Here is a 27,577-nt window from a genome sequence, read left to right as displayed (position 1 = left end):
TCATGTGCCTATTGGCCATTTGTACGTCTTTGGATAAATGTCTATTTAGGTCTCAAAATGACTTAAAGACTTAAATATAAGACAGGACACCATAAAACTATTAGAAGAGAACATTAAAAAAAGTATTTTCTGACATAAATCATAGCAATGTTTTCTTAGATCAGTCTCCCAAGGCTTTTATAGAAATAAAAGCAAAAATAAACAAGGGGAACCTAATCAAACTTATAAGCTTTGTATAGCAAAGGAAACCATAAACAAAATGAAAAGACAACCTATGGACTGGGAGAAAATATTTGCAAATGATGCAACCGATATAGGCTTAATTTCCAAAATATACAAACAGCTCATACAACTCAATAACAATAAAACAAACAACCCAATCAAAAAATGGGCAAAAAGACCTATAAAAGATATCTCTTCAATAAAATTGTTATTTAAGGTGGTGGCTTGGCCATCTTGGTGAGTTACTCAGTTTTTCTGGGTATCTCCCATGTATATATGATAAACTTCTGTTTGATTTTTCTTTTGCTAATCTGTCTTTTATTATAGGGAGTCTTACCCAAAACTCAGAAGAGCAGAGAAAAAATTATTTTTCCTTTCTACACATCACATCACTCTGACACTGACTCTTGTTCCTCCCTCTTCTATAATTAAGGACCTTTATGATTACTTTGGGTCCACTGAGTAACCCAGGATAATCTCTCTATTTTAAGGTCTGTCGATTAGCAACCTTAATTATATCTGCAGGCTTAATTCACTTGTACATGTAACTTAACATATTCATTGGTTCAAAAGAGTAGGACGTTTACATGTTAGGGAGCCATTATTATTTCTCCTATAAGCACATAATATGTGCTTTATATTATGCCAAATCTTCTATGAAGTTGAGGGAAGTCAGACCAAGTCAGAAATGGACATCTATGTTTGTAGTAAAGTATATTCATTAACTTAATAAAATGGATTCATTAGAGTTATTACTAAAGTACTATGTGGTAAAATAGTGTATGACATCCAGTAGCTCAGGGAAGTTTGGGGGACAGAAATGCTATTATTTTTAACTCTCACTTTATAGGTTTCTTAAGAGCAGAAATGCCCTAACTACCGGATACCACTGAGCGAGAGCAGTTAGCTTTAGCCATATATCAATCTAATTCTCATTAGGTCTGTGTTATGATTTTATCCCAATAACAATAGATAAGAATAGGAAAATAATTTTGATCTAAAAGGCATTTGTATCTTTGGGAAACTTGAAAAAAATGCTACTTTAGTTATCCCTTGACATTTCATAATTTCCAAGAGGACATGGAATGCCAAATTGTTTTCACATGGTGTGAATCAGCCTAACTTCATTTTGAAGGAAGCACTTATTGAAAGCCTTGGACAATTATTGTGCATTAGATACTGGACAAAGAAAGATGAACAAAACACCGAGCATTTCTATGAAATGCAACATCATGCTAGAAATACACCAAGAATATTAGGGAGTAGGAGGAAAGGACATTTAGACAGTTTCAGAGTCAAACATCTTATAGGAGGTGATACTTCATTTGATTTTTTTCAGAAAAGGAGTAAGATTAATTTAAGACCAAAATTCTTAGAAAAGGAGTAAGATTAATTTAAGACCAAAATGTTGAGAATAATGGGTTAATGCCATGTGAGCAGAGGGAATAGCATGAGGAAATAAACATCACAAAGGTGTTAAAACATCAGGGTGTGGTAGAGGCAAGATTTCTGAAATCTGCAGTTTCCAGTGACATATCTATAAATGGGATGCAAATAGAATATAAACCATTATGAAATTATTGCTTAGTGATTGGACTAATCAGCAAGAATATTTGAAGAAAATTCTCCATTTATTTACATAGATAATGATGCCCTGGAGTAGATGAGCAACCTCTACGTTCTCTTCCAGGTAATTTTAATTCCAGGTAGAGCAACATAGCATGGAATAGTACTGAAAAAGTCTCTGCCCTTGTTCCATGGCAGTGAAGGCAGACAATACACAAAAACATAATTACGATAAAATGATTTCAGATAAGAAGACTAGCAATGAAAAACAAATACAATAAGACACAATGTGACTGATGAAAGGAGGAGGTGATGTTTTGAGTAAAGTTTGTAATAATGAGACGGATCCAACAATAAAACTATCTATGGGAAGATATTAATCATTGCAAGGAGAATCATAAAGACCTATAGCTATATTAAGAAGATGAAAGTTAATGCTTATGTATACAGCAGATATATATTTTATTGTTCAAACCAGGACCTCTTATTGGTGAAGATTTTTATTAAGGTATTTATTCACTGACTGAATGATTTGATCTTACCATTTTATTTTGGTGGTCAACTACCATTCAAAATTTATTTTTGAAAATAAAATTATTCCTAAATGACTTAAAATAATATATATCTATGTTAATTACATATACATTGCTACAAAAGTATATCAATTAAAGCAAAAAATGTCATTACATACATTAGAAGTGAAATAAGCAGATTCTCTTTTCTTGTTACATATTCACACATTTCAATTCCCTAGCCACCTAGTATGCCTTGCAACTGATATTTTTCTGCAAAATGCTTTTTAAAATATAATTCTTCTCTTTTTCTTTTTTTTAAAAATCACCCATAATCTCCCCCCAAATTTTTTTTTACTTAATAAAATTGAAAATGCTGATATATTTAATTGCCACTCTTCTTTATACCATACCATTTTAATTGAGATAATTCCCTCTCTCTCTCTGTGTCTCTCAGTACCTGGTAAAAACTAACCAAACATTTAAAAAATGATGAATAGTTTCAATTCCATTTTTTTTTGTATTGACAGGTGAAGGTATTTCAGCACCAACAGATTTATAGGTATGGTCTTATTGCCTTCATTCATAACACTCATATTTTTAACGAATATCTTGCAAGATGAAACTGGTTAAATTAAGTTGACTCCATACATGACTCACTTAAATGTTTCTATGTATGCTTTTTTGCCAAACATAGGTGCTTCAAAATCATAAAATTCCTTTATTTGATTCCATGCCAGTATAGAATGTAAATTAAATATGTAGAATTCCATCAAAAATTCTTTATACATGTAGAGATACTCCAAAGCACACATGTAGACTTTCAAAATTAAATCTGTACACCATGTAAACTTTTATTGTTTAATTCGTTCAGTACTTTCATAGTTCTTGTAAGAATATATATATATATATATTATTATTTTATTTTATTTATTTATATTTTCGCGGTACGCAGGCCTCTCTCTGTTGTGCCTCTCCCGCTGCGGAGCACAGGCTCCGGACGTGCAGGCGCAGCAGCCACGGTTCACGGGCCCAGCCTCTCTGCAGCATGTGGAATCCTCCCGGACCGGGGCACGAACCCGTGTCCGCTGCATCAGCAGGCGGACTCCCAACCACTGCGCCACCAGGGAAGCCCCGTAAGAATATATTTTAATGCCTCTGTCTTTGCAAGCTTTATTTTCAATAGATGAGAATTGGTACTATTTCTGAAACATAAGTTTTGTGCCACTCAATTTATTGGACAACTTGAATTAGACAAAATATATTTAAATTTCAGAGGATTTAATGACAAAAATCACCTTATTCTATATGTCTAGGATGTTAAAACAATATTTATTCAAAGGCTCAATATATCTAAAGTCTGATCACTGACAGGCAGTCAAGAGTCAAAGCATGCACAATCAACAGCAGCTTCATAGCTATTTATTTTTAGTTCAGACACTCTAATTTTGTATACATAATACGTTTATAAATATTGACACCTACATTTGGTTAGTAAAATGTCACAACTTTCTTGTATTTATAAATTACATTTTTACTCTAATCATTTCTTAGTCTGTGGTGTGTGTGTGTTTGTGTGTGTGTGTGGTAGAGGTGGGCTGGAAGTGAAGAAATGAGCTCATACAAGAAAACAGAGTAAAATGTATTTAGAATTCATTATTCTTTACATTAGCTCCAGAGAATCTGACAAATTTTTGGATTCAATGGAATTGTTATTTTTCAAGTGCTAAAAAGACGAAACATAAGAGTAACTGAAAAAAAATACAGTTAATTCAGGAGGAAGGGGAGGATGGAGTCTGTGGTGCTAGCTTAGAGTCAGAGTATCAAATATCATTAAGACTTTTAAATTTTACTTTATATACAGATAGATATGTACAGAAACACACACACATACACACATACATGCATGTATGTGTGTATTTTTATATGGATTACTATACATACATATAGTTCAAACTCTGTTGAGAAAGCCTAGAATTACTGACACCCCAATAACAATCAGCACATTCAGCACTACATCATAGTTTGCAAATACCTTTATTCAGTAGCATAAACCATGTTTTCCTGAAGTGATAGCTGATTCTAGGGCTGGGGCAGGGATTATACAAGATAAACCCGATACGTTATGTAGTGTCAGAAAGTAAGGAAATGCTTATTAAAAAAGTGGAATATGTCAAAAAGATATTGGAGCCAACCTTTCAACGTCCCAATATCCCAAGCTGTGACAATTTGAGCAACAAAATAAATAATAAGAGTATTAGATTATCACTCAAATCATAAAAATCTATGAATCCATATTGCTATGAATAAATGACTGAATAAGTAAATAAAGGGATGAGAAAGAACACCTTTTTTTTTTTTTTTTACAGAAGAATTTCACATAATGAATGTAGAAGGAATGAGAAAAACAGAAAATCACTGTTAGAATATGACAGTAATAATTGCTATGAGCAAGTCCCTGGATGAATGTTAAAATTGCTGTGAAAAATTTTAAGTAGGAACAATATACTTGCAAAGTCTCAGAATAACTTCCCTCAACTATTAATTAATAGATCTGGCAGTTTTATCCAATGTCTACAAATTATTTGATACTTTTCTCTCCATGAGGTATAGTTTTACTCCTCTCCCCTTGAGAGTGGGCTAGATATAGTGACTTGCTTTTAAGGAATAGAGTGGGGGAAAGGAAAAAATGTAGTAACTTTATGGTGGAGAAATCTAGTGGACACCACCTTAACCAAGAAATTTAGGTTGACATCAACAGTCATAAGTCATGCTGGTCTCATATACTATCTGATATTATGTGATGAGAATATCTTTTCACCACTGCTGTATCATACTCCCTCCCAAAAGCACAATCCCAGTCTAATTATAAGAAAATATTAGACCAACCCAAATCAAGGGACATTCAACAAAATACTTTGCAAGAATTCATCAAAATTGTCAAGGTCATGAAAAACAAGGGAATGCTGAGATTCTGTCACAGACAGGAGGAGACTAAGGAGATAAGATGACAAAACACATTATGGTACCCTAGACTGAATCCTTTAATAGTAAAAGTACGGTCGCAGAAAATATAATAAAATCTGAATAAAGTATTTAAATGCTAATAAAATGTGAATAAAGTCTAATAAATGTTAATTTATTAGTTTTAAGTATTTACCAGCATTACAGACCATGTTAGTATTAGGGGATGCTGGGTGAAGGTTTTATGGGAACTCATTAAACCATCTTAACAATTATTGAGTAAATCTAAAATGATTTCAAAATAGTTTTTGAAAGGTTGACAAGAGGTTGTCAACTTTTGTCAACTTAGAGGTTGACAAATTTTAGGATAGTTTAATGGAGAGAACCATCAGAACTTCATTCTCATTTTAGCTCTACTTTGAACAACTTGTTTCTTCTTTGGTTCTCAGTTTTCTAATTTGTAAAATGCAGAGATAAGACAAGGTAATTCACCTGTGATGCTTTCTTCAGTTTTCTCTAACATTATGTGTAATATTTAAATTATGCCAAGCCATAATCTTGGATTTTTGTTAGGTGGATTTGTAGAAGCAGACATAGGGATTAGTGTGGCAGACACCCTGTAAAATGACCCCCAGTGATCTATACCTCCTGGTATCTATGCCCTGGTGTAATTCCCTCTGCTTGCCTGTGGGCTGGATTTGGTGTCTCACTGCTAATAAATAAAACATAAAAGAAGTGATAGGGTATTATTTATTGGACTAGCTTATAAAACATTGAAATTTTCATCTTGGACCATCCCTCTCTCTTATTCTCTTCCTCACCCTCTCTAACTGACCCAGAGAGAATCCAGATGTCACGCTATGAGGCAGCCATGTGGACAATTCCAGGTGATGAGAAAGTAAGGGACTGACCACCTGAAAAACTGATTTTCATTTCAATGAGAGTTAATCTATTATGTCTATTCTGTCTAATGATATAATTAGTGAAAAAAGATAAATATTATATGGTAAGACACCTTGTTGTAAATATGCATCTTTTAGGGACTACGACTTGCCTTTAGCTTCTGATTTCAATATTTACTGGAATAGAGTAAGGCCCTGGTTATTTACTTGGTGGTCATTAGTTTCATTTCTGCAAGCAGACTCACTCTCACTGTTTTCTATATGGGGCTACGGGGCTACCAAACAACCTTTTTGTGGGTTCCTCAAATAAGAAAATCTCATTTTACATAATTTCACTCTTTCCATGATTTAATCTTATACCAATTTATTCTTCCTCTTTTTCCTACCCACAAATGTTTTTGACCCAACCATTAAAGGTTAAAATATGGTGAAATGGAACATTGGTATTATCTAATGTGATATTCCTTACTTTTTTCTAATGTCATATGCATCTATTATAATTATACTGGATCAGTTTAAAAATTTCTCTTTAGATTCATGCTAATGATATAAAATATAATATGATTAATATTGGACAAGGAAAAGTGTAAGAATGTTTTATTTTGTATGATGATGAAATATCAAGGTTATTTATGGTATTTCATTATGTAATGAATACATCTAAATCTTGTCAAAAGTACATTCTAAACCTTCTCAGAAAGAGTTAACATTTTCTAGGTCAAGTTTTAAACATTACCTTTTGCTATATTTTTTCTACTTCAAATATTGAGGTTGATAATTTGAAGATACTAATCTTAAACTTTCAAGAAAATTGCTAGTGGAACTAAAATAAAATATCATGTCATTTTTTGGAATTAGCTATTTAATTAAAATTTTCATTCATCTTCTTGAAAATAGAGATAATTGACAGGCAAATTTTAACCTTCAAGAAATTATTATCTATAATGATATTATTAAACTTAAATTACAAAAATTAAATTTTTGGTTTCTGTATTTTTCAGGTATTTTATTTGCACAGTTGAGATTTAATATTATGAGAGAAAGTTCATATAAACATGTGTTTAAGACAAGACTGACTCAATGTTTATTGACTGATTGATTGAGGGATTGATTTTAACTAGTAAACTCAGAACTAATAGTTGAATTTATTCTGGACATTAATCAAAATATGTCTCCATTAAAATTTTTCTTTTAAACTTTTTGGACAGGCATAAAATATATTTTTTAATTTATGCTTGCACAATAAATTGGTAATGGTTTAATGATATTTAATTTTAGTGAATTAAATATCTGATAACAATGCTATTTGTTCTTTAAAAATCTGTAGACTTCTATTTCATAAATTAACAGCTCCAAAACCAAGCTTCACATTTAACTAGCTCTCATAAACATGAACAAAAATAAAACATTAAGTGACTTTGCAAAGCCAAGGACTTATAATTTATTGGCAATTTTGCTCTTTTAATCATATCATAAGTTGGATTGAATGACCTGCTAAGAGATGAAATAATGACTCTAAACTGAAAATTCAAAATCAATTTAAACATATAAAATAGGGTCTGCATTTTTATTCACATATATGAAATGCTCTTTAATTTGAAGAAAGAAAACTAACTTGAGAAATGAGCATATACCTATCTGTAACTGATAATTCTGCCTCCTCCTGATGTTACAATGATTCTAACAGTGGAGAATATTAAATGAAGTCCCTAAGTAATGGAAAGTGTGATTGTGTTAAAAGGGCTGAGACATCAGTCAACTTAGACTCATGATGTTATTACGCTTCCTCTAGGCAGTGCCACTGAGATGCTATAAGAGACTGCAGAGTTCAGCAGGAAGGAAGAAAATGTAATGATGATTCTAATTTTCATATAGATTTTCTTTGTAGTTGGAGCATGTCTTGCATCACATTGCTTCCCAAACCAGAGATTGCCACTTTGTACTCCGCCACTTGCAAGTGTGAAAGAAACATTTTAAAGACAGGTATTCAAGTCTGATTTAAACAGTGTCTGGAAAACCAGAGTGGAGATAAAGATCGAAAATGTGTTAGTACTGGCTGATAGTGGATTAGCCAAGTAGACTAAAAGTGTTTTCATTGTTTGAAGTTCCATTGCCGTATTTTAGCTGTGGTCTTAAACAAGTTATTTAACTTCTCGGTGCCTTAGTTTGTCAACTGTAAAATTATGATAATCATAAAAATGATGGTATCTACTTCATCAAATTATTCCAAGGTATAGAAAATTAACAGAAGAACAAAACTTTTAAAGCGGCACCTAGAATATAGTAGGCATAAAGCTCTTATTCGTATGCCTAAAAAAATATCCCCATGGCAGTTTTTTATGAAATAATAAATGAAATTGTTTTCCTGTTTAGAAAAGATGTACAAGTCAATTATAGATAATTTAGAAAATAAAAAAAATAGTAAAGACTCAAATCTTATTCATAATGTCAAAACTCATTATTATTTAATTTGTTTTATTTACCTATTAGAAATATTTTCATAAATTAAATATACCTGTATAATGTCATTTTTAGAGACTGCATGTTTATTCTATTAGGTTATTCCATAATTTATCTCCCATTTAATATCAGGCCTCAGTTTCTCACCTCTAAGGTGCACATAGTAGTAAATACCGACCTCTTAGTATAATAGGGAAAGTTAGGTTTGACAGTGTATATAGAGAGTTAACAAAATTTGAGCTATTTTTATTATTTAATAATTGCAACTTAAAATAATTCCATTTTGTTTTAACTCACTTTAACATATTTAATGATGCATTGGAGAATGTGTATATGTTGAATTATTGGAGCACACATTACACATTAAGATTTTAAATCTAGGAATCACTTTTAAATTGCAGTTAAGCATAACTGTTTTAACTAAATTTTCCTTGTTTTTCCTCCAAGCAAATTGAATTCCCAGAATCCCTTCTCATTTTTCTCTCCTATTTTAAGGTCCCGATTCAACAGTCCTCCAAGCAAAGACCTAGTACACCCTTTCAATTACATGATTACAATATGCACACGGTCTCATTTATCACCCTTTATAGAGCTAATAGGGTCCTTTTGCCTTGAACCGTCTTTTAAGATATTTGAAGGTGATTTTATAATGCAAATAATTTCAATTTTATATCTATGACTGTAGGGGAATTATTCAAATTTGCAATGATATTAAGTGCAAACTAAGTGAAAAGTAAGAGTGAACAACTCTGCAGAATTATTCAGTTTTAGATTTTTTCCATAAATATATCTTCTGAGTTCTTCACTGGATGAAAACTGCATAGAAAGTAAATATATATCTGCAATTTAAAATATTAATTTATTCTCTAAAGATGAGCTCATATTTTTAATCAATGTGTCAGTTTTTTCATGTAAGGACTAGGTTAAAAAAATTGGGGGACTTGGGTCATGAGCTGCCAGTTTAATATCCTAGTAATCAAAGCAAAAACTCTGAGATACAACTCTTAGACTATGGCCCTTTGACACCGAAGAACTAAGGACATGTTCCCTTGAATGATGGAAACTCTATTAGAATTTACTTGGAACTTATAAATTCCATCGACTGATTATTTTAATTTATAGCATATACATTGCTTCTATTTTATTGTTAGATATTTTAATAATTCTGTAATGTACTATTCAGTAACATACATATCTATTGCCATAGAACTATGAGAAATTATTTTAACAAATGACAAAGTCTTACACATTACTATGACACTTTTAGACACCAATAAAATAATTCCTAATATTCTTCTGATATCTTTATATTTTACTGTCCAAAATGTCTATTTTGTCTATAAACTAATTAATACTAAGAAAATAGGGAGCAGGCAAGTAATGGTAGCTAGTTTTCCTTTATTCATGAATATTATCATAACTATGTAAAGGATGGAATATGTTACAAATTTTATGCTAAATCTGGAGAGTTGTAATGAGGATCTAAAATTGTGCTAAGAACCAAAGGAAAGAGATCAATTAGCAGTGTTTGCTGAAAGAGTATTTAGGAAACTAGTGATATGTATACCATATATTAATCATACCCAGTGAATTCACATTCTCAGACTAAATTTTTCTCATTTTCAATTTCTCCTTTGAATCATTATTTCTTTATTAGTCAAGCTTTTTGCAGCTGTACAAAATAGAACACAACTCAGAATGGTCTAAGAAAAACAAATTTGTTATTTGATTGGCTGTGTAACTGGCGTTCTCAGTGTCACACTTATGTTCAGGAATGAGCAGACACAGGAGCTTTCTCAAATATATCTAATCTCTCCTTTGGCTCTGTGTTGCTTTCATTTCAATGTAAAATCTGCCTTTGTAGTGGCAAACATGATCACCTATATCATCAGGCTTTTATATTATCAGTTTATAAACCACAGCAGAAACAAGCAGCTTTCTTCACAGTTGCAGAATGAAATATATGTTACTCTTGTTTACTCAACCCAGAATGCAGCTTTGTAGTGAAGAAGGGTTAATTAGATCCAACAGAGTAACATGGACCTATGGTGGGGTAGAAGTGAAACACCAAAGAAAATTTACCAAGCCTTCACCTAAAGAAGGGTGAAAAAACAAATGGTCACCATAGCAAGAGATACCAACTAAAATGTTACTTTGATAATCTCCACAGTATTAGTTTGCTACAGTTGCATTAAAAATTACCACAAACTAAGTGACTGTCAACAACACCCCTTTATTATCCTATAGGGTCTATAGGTCAGAAGTCCAGTCATAGCTTACCTGGGTAACCTGTTCAGGTTCTCACAGACTGGAAACAATATGTCAGCCTGGGTAGTAATCCAGTGATTGTTGACATAATTCAGTTCCTTTCCATTATAGGACTGAACAATTCAGCTCTTAAAGGCCTCCCACTGTTACCTGCCATGTGACATAATACTTTGTTTTTTCAAGGCCAAATGAAAAGTGTTTTTTTTCTTCCCTGCCTCTGATTTTTATATCTAGACCTGCTTTTCAATGGCTAATCTGCTTATGTCAGCTCAACCAGGATAATTTACCTCTTGAATAACTTAAAATCAATTGATTACATCTGTAAGATTATATCTGCAAGATTCATTCACCTTTGCTATGTAATATAGCAGTCATGAAGCATAAAACTTTGTGGTAACTATTTTAGAATTCTGCTTACCACATCTACTAATCAATACCATCAATATATAAGGTATAAATAAACTCAGAGTTAACTAAACTAAATAATATTTTCAAGATTATATCTTTCTAATAAGTTCATTGGCATCTTTTACTACCATGCTTTGTTTAATACAAATGATTCACTTTTGTTGTTAGTTTCCTTTTTTTAATATTTATTATAGTACCTCATAATTTTCATTTAGCCACAATGCATCAAAAACTTCATTCAATATTGTTTCTCCTCATCATGTAAATCTTCAAGTGAAATCATTTTCAGTTTGACAGTTTAAACTCATATAGAAATGTACATATATGTATATCACAACCAAAGAATTCCTTTGTACAAAGAGTTAAAAACATTTTTAGGGGTTCATGTTAGCTATTGCTACAGCCAAGACATTTTAAAATCCTCTCCCTAAAAACAGCTATATAGCAGGACAAAATTGACAGTAACAACCATTTCAGTGCTCTGGAAAACTACCACATATTTATATGAAAACTGTCTACACTTGAATAAATATTGAACCTTTAGTAAAAATAACAGGACTCTGTGATAATCCACCCAAAGGAGAAAGAGATAAAGCAGAAAAAACATTTTTTAAAAAATAATGATCAAGAACTTGATAAAATATGTTAATGTACACTTGAAGAGAGATCTAAATTAGGACAATTGCAAATAAATCCACATCTAAAGAAATCATAGTCAAACTGTTGAAAGAGAAAAATTTGTGTAAAGCAAAGGAAAATTAACTCATCATGTACAGGGACGACTCAATACAATTAATGAATGACTTCATGTGAAACCATGGAAACCTGTAGACAGAGGAATAACATATTCAAAGGACAGGAAGAAAAGTAAGTAAACAAAACGCCTGGTCAACACAGAAATGTATATACAGCAAAATAGCCTTAAAAAATGAAAGTAAAATTCAGATACTCCTAGACAAAGACTGAAAATTGTCACTAGTAGATCTGCCTTACAAAAAAATGTGCAGGGAATTCTTCAGGCTAAAAAAAAATTACATGAGACAATATTTAAATCACAAGAAGAAATTTAAAAAAACCATAAAGGATAAATTATTCAGTTAATATAAATGAGTCTATAAGTATTTTTTATATATTCTCTTAATATCTTTAAAATTATTAAATTTTGTAAGGCAATGATTATAACACAGAATTGTTGGGTTTATATCACATACAGATATACCTAAATAATTATATATAGATGGGGAACTGTAGCTATATAGGAACAAAGTTTCTATATTATACTGGAATTAAGTTAGCATTAATGTGAAGTGAATTTAATCAATTGAGATTCATGTCATAGCCCTGAGAGAAGCCATGAGAACATAACTCACAAAAATATAATTTTAAAAAAGGAACTAAAATTTAACATTAAAAATATTTATTTAGTATAAAAGCCAGTCGTTAAGAAAGCCTATAAATACAACAAAAATGTAGAAGATATACATAATGTAAATGCAACTGTATCAATAATTATGTTAAATGTGAAATTCTAAACAACCCAATTGAACTAGTAGATATTGTCAGACAGTATAAAAAAATCAAAATCCAAATATAGGTTGTTGGCAAGAGACAAAACTTAGATTGAAAGAAACCCACAGATTGAAAGTAAAAGGGCGGGGAAATATATCCCATGTAAACAGACATAATAAGAGAGCTAGACTGGTCACAACAATATCAGAAAAAAAAGAAAGACTTTAATATTCTTAGAGATGGGTAAGTATATTTCATAATGATGAGTCAATAAGTCACAAAGATATAACAATCATAAATATATACCCATCCAATAACAGAGCTACAACATACAAAGTAACAATAATAGTTGGAGATTTCAAGAGTTAATTCCATTCTCAAGAATTGATAGAACAGCTAGCTAGAAACTCTGTGAGAAGATAGGAATCTTGCACAACACTGTCAACCAATATTATTAAAATGACATATTTAGAACACTCCACTCAATGACTGCAGATTACACTGTTTTGAAGGAGACATGGAACATGATCAGAATAGATTACCTGTTAAACTTAAATTAACTTTTAAAAACTGAAGTCATGAAAAGTATATTCTTCAACTACAACAAAGTTAAATTGTTAAAGCAATAATAGAAATATTAAAAAGTACCAAATATTTGGAAATTAAAAGCTACCCTTCTAATAATAACATAGGTCAAAAAGAAATTTTAAGGGAATTAGAATATAAACTGACTGAAAAGAAATACAAAGTATCAAAAATTATGTAATGCAGTTAAAGTAGTGACTAAAAGGAATTTTATAGCTTTAATCATCTATAGAAGGGGAATGATTGTAAATAGGGAGAAGGATTTTGTTTTTTGGCCCTGATGGAAATGTTTTAAAATTGGGTTGTGATGATATTGAGCAATTGTATTAATGTACTAAAATTTTTGAATTTTACCATAAAACAGATACATTTTATGATATGTAAATAAAACTAATAAATATTTGTTGACTACTAAACCAGAATATTAATTATAAACTATATTTTGAGAAAAGGGGCAAAACTACTAAAGTGTTGTTTTGAAAAGATTAGCAGAGGGTTAGTCTGAAGGACTGAACTGAATGAAGAGAGTTTGAACCTAGATCATTTAGTGTGTAAATCAGAGTGGAGATAATGGTCCAGCTCTGAATGTATATAAAAAAAGTCATGGAATTGTACACTTAAAATAGATGAATTTTATGGTATGTAAACAAAGCTACTAAAAAAGTAATCTGGACATTTATTTTTATCTGTGTATCATTTTCCATAAAATCTATATCTGAAATAAATTTACCCTAATTGAAATAATTAATTGCATTAATGACACTATAAGAATTTATCATTCATCTACAACTTTTATTAGTTAAAAATAGTTTATTTCAGATAAAATAGTATTAAAATACTAATATTCATTTCCTGGTAAATCCAAATAACTTCAGCAGCCCACAGAATGGAAGAAGATATTTTTAATATATATATCTGAAAACAAAGTCATCAATGATATAGAAGGAGCACCTAAAATCAGTAAGAAAAACATAAAAAAATTGAAAATGGTTGAAACATATAAACATATACTTCATATAAAAATATACACTAAGAGTCAACAATAAATGTAATTCTGTCAAGTCAGCTCAAAATTATTAGTCATCATAGAAATTCAAGTTCAAATTAAAATGCAATAGTATCACACAACTACCATTACAGATAAAATACAAAGCAGAGAATACTAAGTATTGAAAAGATCAAGGTACAACTAGAACTTTTATACATTTCTAGTATGAATGTAAATTGGTACAAATATTTTGGAAAACTGACAGTATATATTAAAAGATCTCTACTTCTAGGCACATACCGAACAGAAAGAGAACATCTTTAAGCATGAAAAAAGGCATCTGACAGCAAGTTTATGACAGCACAGCATACTAGTCAAACATCAGAAACTATCTAAGTGTGTATCAACAATAGAATAAATTAATTGTTGTAACTTCATATAATGGACTACTATACAACAACTAGAATGAGTAATCTACAACTAAGCATGATTATCAGGATACATCTTACAGTGTTTAGCAAAACATGGAATGGCACATGAATAAAAAATATTAAATGAATGAAGAACTAATACAATATGTATACAGTGCTCTTATTGTACAAAGGGAATTGATTCATTAAGGTGTTTTGTTTTTTAATTTATGTTGGTATTTGGTCAAAAATTTTATTTTTGCTTAGTGACACCATTTTTTATTGATGATCTTCATTTGCCAACATTTTAATTTTTCTTTTCTTGCCCTTCCTTTTTCCTATTCATCTCATTTGTTTTTTGGTTTTGTTTTTTTCCTTGTTATATATGCACAGATCCCATTTTAGTTTTAGGCTAATTATTGCACTTTTTTGAATGAGGAAAGTTCTGGCTAGACCAGCTATTAGTAAAAGATTCATGTTGGGGAGAGGTCAATAAGTAAGAGGTAAGTGTCTTTTTATAAGATACTTAAAATTCTCCTTATGAAACAAGGTTGTTTCAGTGACTGAAACAACTTAATCTTCCCGTCTCTCATCAACATATTAGACATCTTATGAATCTCACAACCATTTTGAGTGAGATTTTAAAAGGAGTTGAGTATTAAAACCACTCAGATGATTAAATTGAAAGAATGAGAATGGGGAAGGTTCCTGTTCTTGTTGCAGTGGCATGTAGAACCAGCTTAAAATAAGATAATTAATCTGTACAGAATTAAGGATCTTGGAGTTAGCTTTGATGCTCAAAGTAAAGCCCTCTTTGTTTTGACATGAATGGAATCCTGTGTCCTATCCCTGATCCCTTTCTTTTTATTCTATCAAAGACTTCCTGTGGCTAACTTGCCTAGAGTCAGTGCTCACTTTCATGTCTGGAGAAACAGACATACTCACGACAAGAGTGTAGACAGAGAAGCTAGGTCCACCAGACTTTATTATTATACACATGCCCATTCTAGTAACAATAAGCATAAACCTAAAGACAAAAAACAAAACAAAACAAAAAACTATCAACAAATTAATGGAAGTGACTATGAACACCTGACAAATTAAAAGAAAGAGATGAATCAGAAAATCTGTGCAATATGTATGATATATTTGTAAGAAAATGATTTATCACACCAGCAGAAAGAAAGATAAAGTACATATGGAAACAGTTTACAAAAAATGAAAGATAAGTGTCCAGTTCAGATATATGGTTCTACATTGGTGCTGAACTGTATGAGCATTTAAACAATTTGTGTAAAAAATAGGAATAAATTGTTCTTTTTAAAAATTTCTGTCCAATATTCAAGGGTACTATGTATACATTCTTGATTGGAATAAACACAGGTAGTCAATACACATCAATATTTTAAAATATGTATACTATTTATACATTCAACATTTAGAATCGGTGTCAGTGAAAATATTTGGCCTCTTTCAGATAGGGTATTCAGGGACTGTCTCTCCAAAATTCATACCATGATCTTTCCTATTCAAAAATCCAGTTGCTCTCAGTAGCTTTCAAAAAGTGGGAAATCCTTAGCAAATATTCGTGGTCTTTCATAATGTACTATCAGTATCAGATACTATCATTCCACAGGCATTATACATTTTTGATGTAATAGCTCACTTAGGCTTTAAAACAAGCTGGACTTTTATCTTTCCTACCATGCTACCGTTTAGTCCATATTTACTCTAATTTTTCTCTTTGCCTAGAATCTTCTTTTCTATACTCATTCCTATCTTCCCCATCTGAAATCCTTTTTGGTCTATTAAGACAAAATTCCCACGGTCTTCACCATCTCAGCTATTGGCTACTCTATCCTTTTAATATCTCAGGTTGGAAAAACCCTTAAAAGTACTCTTGACTCTTCTTCTCTCAATAAGTAAATCCAATCTGTCAGCAAATCCTGTCATCCTGCCTTCAAAGTGGATTCTGAATCTGACCACAGCTCACAGCCACCACTTTTGATAAATGCTGGTCCAAGCTACCATGATCTCTTAACTATATTATGAAATATAGATCTTAATGAGTCTTCTTTTTACTCTCTTCAATTTAGGTCTTTGATGGCATTAAGAATGAGTCTGTTAAAACACACATCAGAGCATACTATTCTTTTTTAGCTTTCAATTACGTTCCTATTTCACCCAGCAATAAAAGTACCAATGTTTGAATAAGACTTAACAGTCCCAATATAAGCTGATGAAATTTCCCTCTTTGACTTTCCCTCCTACTCCTCTTCTTCATTTCTCTCTTACCTCTAGCAACACTGGGTTTCTTGCTTATTTGTACTCAGACTGGCGCAATCTCACTTTAGGGCCTTTGGGGCCTATTTTGCTACTTCTTCCATGTTCTAGTGTTACTGTGTACTTGTTTTTCATGTCTACCTGAAACAAATGGCAGGGGCTGAATCCTGTTTACCAAACTATCCCTCACAGAAGCCATGACTACCATATGTAATTTCTAACTTTTCCATAAAATATTGATTAAATTGATTTTACGTGAACTTGGGTTCAAAGCAGTTAAATGTGTAACTGAAGGTCCCACACAGAGTTAATAGTAGAGAGAGAAATGTGTCCTGATCTTGATTGCAAGTCAAGCAGCTGGCCTGTTCTTTTACCCCTTGTAGGAATTCATATTGAAACACAGTCAGATTTGCAGAGTGGTTCTCATTATCTGACTATTCTTTTCTTCATAGAGCAAAGGTCTCATTAAAAGAAAACTGACACTCATGGGGTTTCCATATGGACAAGCAGAAAAATGCAGATCTCATTTTAGTGAAAACTTCTGTGCTTCCCCCTGAGTTGCTATCCCCAGGATTTGTTATTATATTTAATAACCCTCTATGTGTATGTATATTTGTATGTATGTGTTTCTGTAGGTATATGCACACAGCTGGGCATGCATTCCAATGTATTTAAGGGAGAGGCATCTTTAAAATATAATTTTTTTTCCTGAGAAAAACAATTGTAAGCTGAACTACCTATGTGGAATTTTTAAATCTATCCCCATCCTCCCTCCACCCCATCTCTCTCTCTCTCTCTCTCTCTCTCTCTCTCTGTCTGTCTCTGGTTATTTCACTTTATTGTTAACTCCTATTTCAAACCCTATTTAAAATTTTTTCTTCCCTTAATTTATTAGAATCCTTTTGGCGAAATCATCAAGATGGCTAAATATTACAGAAAATCATCTCAGACTTTTTTAGACCTATGGAAGTTTATGAAGGAATGTTAAATAACCAATGAATACAGAAAATTTATTCTGGAAATATTTCATATAGAGTGACAATACTGTGTTTGTCTTCAATTAAACATTAGATAAAAATGTCTCTTGACTAACCCTTTCAAACAAACAAAAAGTATGACAGCTTTAATATGATTTTTAACCTATCAATTGAAAATAAACCATTTTTTCTTCTGAATTTTTGTATCATGTTTAAACTACCCACCATTAACACTCTGAGAGCAATAATAGAATATGTTTAAAAATACATTAAATAATGTTATTTTGGTACAGAATGAAATGTTGAGGAATGAATGTTATTGATGTTGTTTTATATTTGTCTTGACACCAGATAGTGAGCTTTGCCAAGAGATACAGAAACCTAATGGAAGCACTTTTCATATAACCTCACACATTGCTCCATCATTTGTTTAATTGACTTAATTTGAATAAAAGATAAGTTCCTTTGCCCTTTAGAAAGTTGCAGTCTAACTATATAGATATTGTTGAAGATTAAGCTTCTTTCTTTTACTAACATAGTAAAAATGGATAACTTGAAGCTTCCAAGAGTCCAAAAGAGGTTAATTCAGGTTTTATGTCAAACTGCCTAGTGAGGTTTACAAAGAGAGAGATACACAGGGCATCATGAATCATGAAAGTAAACATAGGGACAAAGACCACAAGAAAACAGACCCATGACTACATTACTTTGCCTCATCTCTTTGTCTAAACTTTACTTAAATAGCAATGATTTGCACAATGCTTTACTAGTGCTTTAACATAGATAATAATCAATAGAATAAGACTTGTCAAAAATAATATTCAGAATTCAAAGAAAATATTTCATTATTCAAATGATTGTCCCTATATAAGCTCTTTGAAGAATTTTATGACAAAACATTTAAAATAATAATATTTGGGGACATGATGATGGTGGTAATGATAATGATGATTATGATGATGATGAATCCCTTCACTGTTGCTATACAGAATTACGTAATCATGAGAGTGACACCTCATCTCATTTGCTATATTCTATTGGTCAGAGGCAACATTCAGGTGTCACTTCCATTCAGGGAGAGGGAAGTACACCTCTCATCAGGGTGTATGTCACCCTAGGGTGTATCAGCCACAGATCAAAGGTCTTAGAACACATGGAAGATATTTAGAGCGTGGCTTACAACAAACATCATGGTATTTCTTGGACTTCTTTGTAACTTAAGATCTCCTTTGACTCACTGTGTTTTTGTATTGAGCTACTTTTGTACATTTAGTACTGAGCCCCTAAATTGGCTATATAAAAAATTGTTGAAATTGTGTTCATCTTCCTTAGAAGAAAATTAAATTTGGATGATAAAGGGTTGTCTTAAAATTATAAAAAGCAAATGCATTTTAAAAGTTAAGCCGTTGTACATTTTGGTGAAGTACTATTTGGCACTATATATATATGTATGTGTGTATATATATATATATATATATATACACACACATATATATCTCACACTTATAAAAATATATTCCAAGGAAATATAGAGGGAAGCACATTGAGATTGAGTAAAAAAGATGTTCATTATATCATTGTAATAATAGTAAAATATCGGGAAAATTCTAAATGTCAGAGAGTTAGCTAAGTATGTAACTACTTTATTGAATGGACTGGGCTAAGTAGGGTATATTTAGAAAAGATGATTTTTTCTACAATTATTCAAACATTATCAGATTTCCCTTTGCTGCTATTTAAGGATATCTTGAGCAAATGGTATAACTTTTTTTTTTAACTTTGAAAATTCTTCATGTCATGTAAAAGACCAATTTGCTTAAATCACAACTTTAAACTCAAACCCACCTTCCCCAAGTTCAAGTCTGATCATGGATTCAAGATCAGCCAAAAAGGAGAGAAAGGGATGTAATCTGATCTTTGCCTAGTCTTGGCATTACTCTTTTTCGCAACCGTTCTGCTTTTCTTTCTTTTATGTTGAAGACAGTTGGGGTTAGGAAAGCAGGGATGAGAGGGAAAATATCCAATATGTGTTTTATTTTGTTTTGATTTTTACTTAATAGTGGTTGATAGCACTTCTCTTCTGCCTCTTACATGCAGTCTGTCCAAATGCTGATATTTAAATGTTGGCTATTTAGTAAGGTTTATAAGTGAATCTTTAGAAGATCTCTACAGTGAACCATTCCCTGCTTTGAACCATGACTTATTACATCTTCTTTCCTACACCTTTGTAACAAAATATTCCAACTTTGCTTCTATTTGTCCAATTATCAACCAAGTTTGTGCCTTGATGGACTTTGGGGAGGGAGTAACTTTGATTGTTCTTGCACTCATTCCATTTCTCAATCTCCACTGTAGTGTAGGGATCAGGGAGTAGGAACAAAGGAAAAGGGGAAAATCAACACCCTTTTTAGAACTTAACAAGCAGGACACCTGTCCTGTGGCTTGCATGCCATACAGTATATGCACAAAATAATAAAAAAGAATATGTATGGCTTGCTTATACAAAATCTTGGCTTGATGTTGACACAGCAAGACCTGTAACCTCAAGGCATTTATACTTCTAACACTGCTGAGAACTCAAGGAAACACTTCTCTATCTCCCTTGCTGTGTATCTTTCAAAGAAAAAGTACCTCTATCTAGTGCCTTGAAAGTTTGTAAATTCTGTTTCCAGTGTCAGAGTCATACAATGAATACTTTGAATTTCAGATATTTGCATAATGGAAATGCTTCAGTAAGCAAAAAAACCTAACTTGTCACATCCTTTCTTTCAGATAGCATGAATGCAATAGATTACTGCTTAATGAATTCCCCTTTCCCCTCTACCCCCACTGCCCCAAGAGTGACAAATTTCTGTTTTCTTGCTTCTCTTGGCATTCTTATTTGTGATTTCAGAATTAGTGAGACACTGTCAATGATTACAAATAGTAAGAAATATTTTTAACATTAAAAAATGCATAATATCATATAATTTGTTTATATTATATGTGGTTGTGGATGTGTCTAAACATAACATGCATTATTAATAAGATATCAATTTGTTAAACTTGGCAAAACTTTCTTAGACTGATAATTTTATCTTTTAATTATTTGAAATATTTAAGAGAATTTTTTTTAAAAACATATAATTAACGTTTTTAAAGTAATTTTGAAGTGTTTTTATATTCATTATTGATAGTTTGTATTTAGTCTTTTAAAGTTAATAGAGAATTGTGAACAATTTAAAAGAAAAATAACCTTTTGAAACATATGCATATGATTTAATTACTCACTTTTAATTTACATTTGTATACTTATTCACATTTTTATACTCAAGACAATTACATCTTATTTTAAATTATTTTATACTATTATTATTCTTTGAAAATAAGTTGTGAAAATCTTGATTATAATAACATAATTATTGTTTTACTGAAAAGAGCCAAACAAAATAGATCATATCAAATAAATACAAAAATTATGAATTATGTGTGTGTTTTATTTTATTACCCACTTAAACATAACTTGCCATCTATAGAATATTTAGACATGCACAATAATAGTTAAACTCAGTTTCTTTTGTGAAGTCCATAGACTCATCCATATTTTAAAATTTTATCATTATGAAGGTATATTTATCAGGTAGGAAAATAGAATAGATGCTATTAAACAATTTGTTACCCTGATTTATGACTTGATAACATTTATATATATATATATCATTTAGCCCTTTATTTGTGCCCTTGCCCGTATCTTGAAGATCTAAGGGGCACTCATGGGTACAATATCTCTTGGTTTTTGTTTTGTTTTGTTTTTGTTTTTTTTCTGAATCTCTGGTTAATAACAATTGACTGTCAGTGCTCTCTGTGAGGCAATCATCCAAATGCTGGAACATTTTTCAGAAGTATGTTTGAATTTTTCAAGGCTTCTCCACTGCCCTAGTCCTTCATCAACGTCTGGTTTAGTGCTTTCCATTCAGGGTTCCTGCCTCAACTACAAGTGCCATCTTTGTCTCTTGCTGCTAGAGCCTCTTGGGCAAGGATACAGCAGTCCTGAGTCAGGTACTGATAAAATGGCTCCAGATGAGCTAGATTCTGCAGTACTTAACACTTGATTCACAGAGTATTCACACATTCTTGATATATCTCAAATGGAAGAAGTGCAATCTGCTATGCTCAGGCAGCTACATTCAACTTGATATTTCTCTCCAATTCATAGGTAGGTACAAGAGCAGACCATCAAGTTGACTGCCTTGCAGTCTTTAAAGCAGTATATTGAATGAGGCTCACCCAACTGCAATTGGGCAGGGAAAGAGTAAAATGTTATTACTGAACTGCCTTTCCCTTGTTTATTTCTCTGTATGAACAGGGAGGGTGGGCATTGAATTAGTGACCGGTGATAGTGTAGTCTCTTCTTACAAATCTTGTTAATTTTTAGAGAAAGGCATATGGCCTTGATGTTGGCAACTGTGTATGTGCTCAATTTAGAAGAAGATTATTTTCCTCTTTTTTTAAAGTAGTAGTCACAATTAGTGCCAAACCTCCATTCTATACCCTGTTATAATGGTAAGTTAAAGTGTGAGATTACTTTGTAATGCAAATTATCTTAAAGAAAAATGTGGCTTATATGATTTGTTAATTTATCACTTCACAAACAATGTCACCGTTTTAACAAGCAATTATATATATTTTACCACTGGGAGCAGTTTGTAAAAAAGAAAGTGTTGTGTCAAGGGAAGAATAAAAATCTTAAATGAATAGTATAAGTGGCAAAAATGAAAAACATAAGTAACAATTCAAAATCTCAAAAGATGTGGTACAACCTAAGAGAATCACCAGGGCATGACTTGGACTCTGAAAAGATCTTCCACTTTAAGAAAAAATAATTTTATTTTCCACTCAGAAAGCAATTTCCTACTTTTAAAACTGCATGTCTAACTTTGACATTAAACTAATATATATTGATTCCTATCTCTCTGGTTGTACTAGAGAATATTGATTCATATGTTAAAAATTATCGACACCCATATCACAGTGTTTCTGAAATTAATAATTTAACATTTTCAAGAAAGCGCTTATCTATTCAATTGGTAGATTAATATTCTGACCTCAAAATTCACATTTGCAGGGAAAGGGTAAGGAAAAAAGACCTCTAGAATATTGTAGAATTTTGTCTACTCCTTAACTTTTCTTCTTTCTGTGCAATCTTTTGTCCTTTTGGCTCTTATTACTGTGAATCTTCAATGTTATGTAGAACAATTGATGGATATTTGACATACATACTCAGAAAAATAAAATCTTTGTCTGTTTATATAGGTATAGTAAAGCTTTTTTTTTGTAAATATAACGTGCCAGGCTCTAGAGGTCTACTATTAACTTATTTAATCCTCACAACAGACCTATAACATAGATATTATTTTATAGTTGCACAGCTGAAGTACAGAGATATTAGAACATTTTCCTAAAGTAACAGCCAGCAAGAGGCAATTTCTGAATCCAGGGGTTTAGCTTCAGAGTCTCCTTTTACCCACAACAAAATAGAGTCTGTTCCAATGAACAAATGTTGAAGTGCTAAATAATTACTTTTGTTGTGGTGGTGGTGATGATTATGGGTTTGTAAAGTTTTTTTCCTCATTTAAACAGGAACTGTTTCAAAGAATTTATTTAGCTAAGACTTAGTAAAATTATTAGGGAGGAGGAAGTGGAGAAGGAAGAAGAGGAGGAGGAGGATTTGATCCAAACTGAAACAATCAGGATTTTTCCCTAAAAATTAGAATGGGAAGAATAATGATTATATATTTTATATATAATGTTTATGAAATGAAGCTGGCAATACTAGACCCCTAAGAAACCATGATAAAAATAAACCTAAATTTATTGCCAGTCATATAATTTAAATTCAAGAAAAAAAGAAGTTTCAAAAAAATTTCAGAGGTGTTATACATATGATTGCTTGGCTAGAGATTCTGACATAATTTCTCAAGAGGAAATTGAAATTGTAAGTGACTTAGAACTTAGCTGACACAATTTTTAAAATGTCTACCTTAAGAAAGCTTACTTGAAGATTTTGAGTTGAAATTTTTGTACAATAATTTAATGCTAGATAACTCAGTGCTTTGGGGATGACCAAACGCATGGTTAGTATTTAATATATAGGTGTTGAATTGAATCCAATTCCCAACATCCTTGAAAAGTTTTTGACAAGTTTACTTAAATTTCAAAATATACATAAGATATAAAGTTAAAACACTTTTGCACTTGGAAAAAGTAAAGTGTTCAATTTCTTATATAATTAGCATTATTGAAGTAAGGAATTTTTAAAAAGTGACTTAAAATAGTGAAAACAATGCTCATAATGTCAGCAGTCGTGTAAATTACATTTATGGCAAGTAATTTAGCAAAAGTCTTAGCATTTTTTAACATTCATGTCAGAAATTTTATTTCTAGGTATTTATTTTATAGAAGTAATTGTGGATATACGATATAGCTATAACTGTTCATTCTGATATAGTTTGCAATGAAAAATGTTTCTAAACAACCTAATTGTCTAAGACTAGGAAATTGATTGAATATATTTTCATAGATCATTGTCGTATAATACTATACAGTCATTAAACATTATGTTGTGGAATAATATTTAATGGCTTGGAAAATGATCATGAGTCAATGTTAACCAAAGAAGCAGATTACAAAATAGTGTGTAAAGAAAAAATGTCGTTTAATTCATATGTATCACATGCCTGGGATGTTTTTTCTTTCTTTATAATGTTTTACTGCTTTTAAATTTTTTCTTCAATGTCGACACTTTGCTAGTTATGATGGGCTAGGTCATAATGTGACCTAGCAGTGGTGGCAGGCAGGCCCTTAATCACAATGACTTAATATAATAAAGATCTAGTTCTCACTTGTAAAAATTGTACTGTTCGTCCAAGGGCATCTCTTAGGCAGTGTTTCCCCAGCAATACAGAATGCTTTGGTCTTGTGACTCTATAATTTCAGAGTAAGTTTTTCTCTGTAACCACAGTGGCAAAGAAACAGGATCTGGAACATTACACACAAGCTCTTGCCTGTCTCAGCGGAAACACATATCACTTCTATTCATGGTCCAAAGGCTAAAATTTGTCACATGGCCCCACCAACTGCAAGGGGTTTGAGAAGTACTGTCATTCATCTCTTAATCCAGAAATGAGGGGTAGATATTGATGAACTCTAGAAACTTAAAACAAACAGAAACCTATTATTATATGTATATTATTAAAAAACCTTCAGAAGCTATATTTGAATCAGGAAGGAAAAGGAAGCATAAACTAATCACTTGGGGAGATAGTAAAAATATTAACAGTTCTAAAGGGGTAAGACATATTTTTTACTTATGTATTGCAAATGTTTTTAGTCTCAACAGGCATATTCAAATATGAAATGTTTAGCATCTGAAAGGTGGGAAGAATGGAATGTTGTATTAGTTTCAGGCATACAGCAAAGTAATTCATTTACACATATATATATACATCTATTCTTTTTTGGATTCTTTTCCCTTACATGTTATTATATATTATAATGTTATTACAAAATATTGAGTATAGTTATCTGTGTCATACAGTAGGTCCTTGTCCGTTTTCTCTTTTATATGTAGTAGTGTGTACAAAATTTTTCTTTTCCTTTGCTTCATTTAAAAGAGTGACTTTGTCCAATCTAGAATGAAGGTGACTTCCTCTAGTGCAGAATGAGTCCATGCTGAAGCTAAATGTGTTTTTTGAAGACTTAATACTTCTGGTAATGAAAGAAGGGGAAATATAATTTTTGTCATTTTTGCTGTTCTTAATGAGTCAGTGCATTAAAATGCGCTGATTTTAATGGATCATTAGGGAGCCTTTTGACTGAATATAAAGGGCTTTTGTGACAAATGTATGTAACAGACATCATAGGTTTTCAGGGGATAATTTAAAAAGAAACGAACAGCCCGATATTAGGAGACCTCAGCCTGGGATGTCATCCAGTTAAGCTGGCAAGAAGAGTAACCACTGCTTGAACCTTGCTGGCTCAGAGTCCACTCCAGCTGATCTCTTTGTCCTCAAAAACATGGGAAATCAGGGCTTCCATGGTGGCGCAGTGGTTGAAAGTCTGCTTGCCAATGCAGGGGACACGGGCTCATGCCCCGGTCCAGGAAGATCCCACATGCCGCGGAGCGGCTGGGCCCATGAGGCATGGCTGCTGAGCCTGCGCGTCCGGAGCCTTTGCTACACAACGGGAGAGGCCACAACAGTGATGGAAAATTAAACTTGCCTGGATTCCGATAGAATGGCACTAAATGCCTATTCTTTTCCTGAGTGGAAAATTTATTATTTTGTCAAAGTGTTCTTCCCAGCCATCTGCTCAATGGAATTGATGCCCAACATATGTCATGATTTTTTTTACAGTGTTACCTTTGGGGCACTTCATAAAGATTCCTCCCAATAACAACTTCCTGTAGAAAAATTTAAGAACCCTCCTTACTGGGGAGGAGCTCTTTAAGTTAAATATGCTAAAAGCCATGAGCTAGAAAGTTATGGAAAGGCAGTACTATCATGTTTGTTGCAGGCTACTTTATGTGATGCTGCATGTTTTGCATCAAGCTTCTTTACAATATTTTTTGGGGGATTAGTATGTCCCAAAGTATTTTACAAGATATTGGCTCCCAACTGTCATATGTGTTAAAATCACCTGAAGAGTTTCTAAAAACCCAGATCACTGGACACTAGCCACAGAGTTTCTAATTTAGTAGGAGCAGAATGGATCCTGATATTTACATGTCTAACAATTCCCCAGATGATGCTGATGTAGGTGGTGATAGAATTGGAAAGAAGCACTGATAAAATATAGAAAACACAGAAAAGATTGTTTTATTATGCAATATTCTGTGGGATTAAACTTACTTGAAGTTTCCATTTTGGGTACCACAATCTTCACTGCAATGGCTGCTACTAGTGTACTTTGTTCAAATATCTATTTAGTGTCTTTTGCAGACATTATTAAAATTTAGTAATCACATTTTATCAAATACTTGCAATCAAGTTAGAATATACAATTTACCTGTTTAAGAAATTATATATGTATATATGTATGTGTGTATGTATATAGTTATGTGCATGTATGTATATATACATGGATATATCATATATATATTATTGTGTGTACATGCATGTTTATCAAAAACATCAAATCTAAAATTAATACAATTTATTTCAATTGTAAGCTCAGTTAGATGTGATTTAAGGATGTGTTTATAAGCTGGTCAGTCTTCATTATCTCATCGGATTCTGGATAATTCATTGACACCACGCTCTTTTGTGAGCCACATAATTTAATTTGGAATAGCTACTTCAAAAACATAATGGTCTTCTTTTTTTTTTAACATCTTATTGGAGTATAATTGCTTCACAATGGTGTGTTAGTTTCTGCTTTACAACAAAGTGAATCAGCCATACATATACATATATCCCCATATGTCTTCCTTCTTGCATCTCCCTCCCACCCTCCCTATCCCACCCCTCTAGGTAGACACAGCAGG

Source organism: Aethalodelphis obliquidens, unplaced genomic scaffold (genome assembly GCF_003676395.1).
Source record: "Aethalodelphis obliquidens isolate GAN/ISIS:26980383/991018 unplaced genomic scaffold, ASM367639v1 scaffold6, whole genome shotgun sequence".
In the NCBI taxonomy this organism is placed as follows: Eukaryota; Metazoa; Chordata; class Mammalia; order Artiodactyla; family Delphinidae; genus Aethalodelphis; species Aethalodelphis obliquidens.
Note: the sequence above shows the minus strand (reverse complement) of the source record.